Source organism: Equus przewalskii, chromosome 28 (assembly GCF_037783145.1).
Source record: "Equus przewalskii isolate Varuska chromosome 28, EquPr2, whole genome shotgun sequence".
Lineage (NCBI taxonomy): Eukaryota > Metazoa > Chordata > Mammalia > Perissodactyla > Equidae > Equus > Equus przewalskii.
The window spans coordinates 2,078,697-2,084,363 of record NC_091858.1 but is presented as its reverse complement, the minus strand read 5'-3'; positions in this window follow the sequence as shown (position 1 = coordinate 2,084,363).

The window sequence follows — 5,667 nt, the reverse complement described above, 5'->3', positions numbered from 1 at the left end:
TTTTCCAAATGACCAATCTATGATGTTACATGCAGATAAACAGTCCATTCAAATTACAAGATGGAACAGGAGAAGAAGTGTATTAATAAGGTTGCAGAGTCCACACTGCAACTAACCTTTCAGAAACTACCGCTTGTCAAATTTTGGTGTAATATCATACAAGAATATCCACAACGTCTGAAAAGGCTATTCAGATACTCCCTTTCCAATTACACATCCGTGTGTATGAGTGGATTTTCTTCATCTGTTTCAACCTAAACACCATATTGCAACAGACTGAATGTAGAAGTAGACGTGAGAATGCAGATATCTGCTATTAAGTCAGACTAAAGAGATTTGCAAAATGTAAAACAATGTCATTTTTCTGTTTTTTTTTTTTTTTACTTGGAAAATGTAAGTTTCATAAAAGATATTTTTGTTAACATGTAATGGGTTTATTGTTTTATTAATTAACTAATAAAATTTTAAAATTTCAAATATGATAAATATCTATGGTAAGGTATCTATGGGTAAGACACTAACCACATCAAGAAAAGCCCGATTTAGAAAAGAGTAAGACACCACCATCTCTGCCCTCAGAGAGCTCAATTTTGAGAGAGACCGATGGTATGCTACTCACCTCAGTGCCTTGAAAAATGTCTACTGGCTGTGTGAAGAAACACGGAACATGGAAGCAGGAGGGGTGATCTGCCTGAGGGAGTCAGGAAGGGTTCACAAAGGAAGACAGATTTGGCTAGTTACATCCTTTAATGAGACCACAAACTCAGTGTTATAATTGCTTATATCCCAGATATTAACTTATAAATTAGCAAGAGAGTTCAGAACATTTCTCTTTGGAAGTTATGTTATAAAAATTAATGGTTTTCAAACTGGGCTGTAACCCATTAATGGACAATTACATCAATCAGTGGGTCTCAACCAGCTTTAAAAAGAAAAAATATATACTAGAAAATGCTTAATTTCATTGAATTCTACTCATATTTCTTTGCTTCTACTTGATTTGGTTTACTCTAGTATTGTTTTCCAGTATTACCGAGATACAATTAACAAGTAATATTGTGTAAATTTAAGGTACACAACATGATGATTTGATATATATTGTGAAATGACTACCAGGTTAAGGTTAGTTAACATATCCATCACCTCACATAGTTTACTTTGGGGTGGGGGAACATTTAAGGTCTACTGTCTCAGCAAATTTCAAGTATACAGTATACTCATTTTTTAAGTGGAAGCTTAGATCAAGACTGTTCTTTCCCAATATAAGCATATAATGCTATACATTTTCCTTGAACTGCTTTAGCTGCATCTCAGAAGTTTTTATATTTTGTATTTCCATTTTCATTCAGTCCAAAATATTTTCTAATTTCCTTTCTTGAGACATCCTCTTTGACCCATGGGTTATGTAGACCTGTGTTTAATTTCCAAGTGTTCAGAGATTTTCCTGTTATCCTCTGTTACTTATTTATTGGTTTATTTTGTTTTTATTGGTTACTCTAGGGATTACAAAATATGTATTCAACTTTTCACAGTCTATTTAGAACCAATATTTTATCACTTCAGTTGCCATGTAGAAACCTTACTGCCATATAGGTCTCCTCCCCCTCCACCATTTATGCTACACGTGTCTTATGTGTTACACCTACTTGCATCATCAGACAATTTTGTACCTTTTGCATTCAACCACCAAACATTTTAAAGAACTAAGAAAAGAAGAGTAGTCTATTTACCCAGCTATTTCCATTTCTGTTACTCTTCTTTCATTCCTGATGTTCCAAGTTTCCTTCTGGTATCATTTCCCTTTTCTCTGAAGAAACTTCTTTCAGCAATTCTTTTAGAGTAAGTCTGCTGGTTGCAAATTTTCTTAGTCTTCCTTCATCTGAAAATGTCTTTATTTCACCTTCATTCCTGAAGGATATTTTCACTGGATATAGAATTCTGGGTTTACAATTCTTTCGGCACTTGAAAAATGTTATGCTACTTCCTCTGGCCTTCATAGTTTCAGATGAGAAATGTATAGACATTAGAATGGTTACATGTCATTTCTCTCTGGCTGCTTTCAAATTTTTGAGTTGGTCTTTAGTTTTCAGTAATTTGATTTTGATATGTCTGGGCATGGATGTCTTTAGATGTATCCTGTTTGTTCAGCTTCTTGAATTTGTAGGTTTGCATTTTTCACCAAACTTGGAACATTTTCAGCCATTATTTCTTCAAATATTTTTTCAGCACTTTCTTTCTCTTCTCCTGTGGGACTCCAATGACAAGCATGCTAGACTTTCTGTTCTTGTCCTGCAGGTGCCTGAGGTTCTGTACATTTTTTCCTATCTTTTTCTCTCTGTTGGTCAGATTGAATCATTTCTATTAATGTGTCTTCAAGTTCACTAACTTTTTCTTCTGTCGTCTCCATTCTGCTATGGGGTCTATCCAGTGATTTTTTTGTTTTGGTTATTATATTTTTCAGTTCTAAAATGTTTACTTAATTCTTCTTAAGTTCTATTTTTTACAGATACTTTTAACTTCTTTTACAATGTTCATGACTAAGCATTTTTATAATAACTTTTAATGTCTTTGTCAGACATTAATCCCAACGTGTGTCCTCTTGTCACTGGTAACTGTCAATGGTCTTCCCATGCAAGTTGAGATTTTGGGATACTTGATATGCCTAGTAATATTTTACTGTAACTGCATTCTGAACGTTATGGGACTCTGATTCTTGTTTGGATCCTATGGAGAATGTCAATATTTTTATTTTAGCAAGCACTTGCCCTAGTTAGGTATAGGTCAAAGTTCCAGCCCTCTTTTTGTGTGCTGTGTCCCAAAGTCAGTTCACTTGTCAAATCTGCAGTGCTATTTGGATGAGTCTCGTGTGCACCACCCAGTGGTTAGTCTGGGACCTGGGCAGAAATCTACCCGTTAGCACAGTACCCAAAGTCTTTGGTATGCCCATTAGGATCAGATCTATGATGTGCAAGTCAAGGGTGAGCCCAAGAGTTCATAAAAAACTTCATGGGGTTGCTTCCTTGATCTCTTCCCTTTCCACTTTCTTCCCAGTACTTTCTAGTTCCTTGGGGCTCCTCATTTCAGTTCAGACCAGAAACCTCCCACTTCTGGTGAAACTGCCCACTTGCACAATTGTGCCATAGCACTGGGAAAACAGAAAACAAAGCAATGGAGTTTGTCTCTGCCCTCCTCAAGTTGCAGCTCCACTGGACGGGAAGGAAGATCGTGTTCTCAGAGTTTTGGCTCCTGGGGTTTTTGATGGCCAGCCACTTTTGCTTCTGCCCCTGCTCCTGCCACAGGACTGACTGGAGGCTGGGGTGCAAGGAAATGAAGTAAAAGGAGAGGATGAAAAAACAGAATTTTCTCTACTCTGAGTTTTAGGAGTTCCCTTTTCTGTTCTGTGAGCTAGAACCAGAGGCTTTCTCCAGGGTCTGTCTGCCCCCTACTGCTCACTTCCAGGTTTTGGTCTGTGTTGAGTTGAGGCCAGAGGCTACCAGAGGAAAAACAACGTCACCACCGTCAGTGGTTCAAAGTCTGGTGGTGTTCTTTTATCCACCTGGTGATATTCACTTTTCTGAGACCCCAAATAGCTGTGCCATGAGTTCTGTTCAGGTCTTAGAGTTGTGTTCAGTGGGAGAGAAAAGATTGTGTGGGTTTACTCCATCCTACCAGGATCAGCCCTTCCTGTCCTTCTTGACATCTCTCTCCTATTGGCTTTCACTGCTTCTTTGTTCTTCACTAACACTTCCTCTAGTCCTGAAATCAGTTTCCTAGAGCTCAGATATACGGCTGTCTCCTTTTCTCTGTAAGCTCTCTTTCTTGGAGAGATCATCCATTTCCAGAGCATCACGGGATTCTTTGAGGCAGATAATTCCTATACACAGGAAATCTTTATTACTGTCCACTCACCAGAGATGTTAGGTCCTGCTGGATATTAACTTGGACTACACTCCATTTCAAACTCAAAATGTCTACCGTGTGCTCTGTTAATGATGCCCTGTTCGAAACCCACCTAAAGCCCTTGTCTGGTCAGTTCTGTTAGAACATGATGCATGCGTTCCTACATCACCATGCTATGCAAAATCACACACACACACGAAAAACCCAGGGAGCTTATGGTAAAAATGGGTTTAGAGACGCAACACTTAAAAACTTAGTCAGTTAAAAAGATAACCTAATAAAAAGGGCAGGACAGTTTTACACATTATGGCACTTTACTTTGAAAAAGACCTGAAGCTTGCTTGTGGAAGTGGGCACTGGAAGGGTTGCAGCTTGTGAGGAGTTATGAAGCGATAGAGGGAGGGTTATCTGAAATCGATCGGAACGTTGTAATAGCAGATGTGATGGGTGTGGCTCACAGCACACACAATGACCTGAGGGTGTTGGTAGATGCTGAGGGCGTGCAGGTGAGTGTTTTGTGCATCCCTATGCAGTGCAGCTCAGCTGGTGCCATTTCCTGCACTCACCTCCTGTTTCTCCAGGATGAAATCACACATGAACAAATGGGAAATTTGTGTCATGCTCAAATGATCTCCTAATACATCAATCCAATTGAAATAAATTTGCTTTTTAAGAATATGTTATAGCAAAGCTGACTGCACTTGACTTTGTTTCTTTCCTCAATTTCTCCTTCCTTGGCAGTTTTCAACTCCTGATTATTTTTCCCTTCAAAATTCTCGTGTTCAAAGTGTCTCATATCTCACCCATTTTCCTTTTACATTCTTTTAAAAAATTATTATTTGACAGGTTTATTTCATGATCCTCCTTAGTGGTATCTCTCTAATACAAGTCACATATTGATACCAGGCTCATCTTTCATATATACACACACTTATGGAGTAACACATGTTAATTATATAAACATTCAGAAATACATATAAGAGGCCGGCCGTCGCCGAGTGGTTAAGTTCCTGCGCTCCACTTGGGCAGCCGGGGTTTCGCGGCTTCAGATCCTGGGCGTCGACATGGCACCGCTCATGAGGCCACGCTGAGGGGGCGTCCCACATGCCACAACTAGAAGGACCACAACTAAAATATACAACTTTGTATTGGGGGGATTTGGGGAAAAAAGCAGAAAAAAAACAGATTGGCAAGAGTTGTTAGCTCAGGTGCTAGTCTTTAAAAAAATAAATATAAGGTAAATAGGAAATTTTCTATTGCCCAATATATATATGCTATATTTCTAAAAATAGGATTGTTTCCCCACCCTTAGCCTTATGTTATGAATTATTATGAATATCCTTTCATGTCCATACATATAGATCTACAGCATCACGTTTTTACTGTGGTAAAATTTACCATTTTAATTGTTTTTAAGCAGCACTATGTACATTCACATTGTTACGCAACCATGACCGCCATCTAGCCTGAACTACTTCATCTTCTCAAATTGAAACTCTACCCATTGTACGGCATCAGTTTTAATGGTTGTATGGATATAATATAATTTCTTTCAGAAAGCCCTATTGTTAAACATTTTTTTCCCTACTATACGTATCCTTTATCAACAACAGATCTGTTGTACATACGTCTTGCACAGGTATTCAATTATTTCTGCATGATAAATTCCTAGAAATGAGATCTGCTAGGACCTTTTATACTATGAGGAATTGGTACAGCTTAGACAAATTTACACTCACGTATGGGTGTGGGTGTGGGGAAACTTTT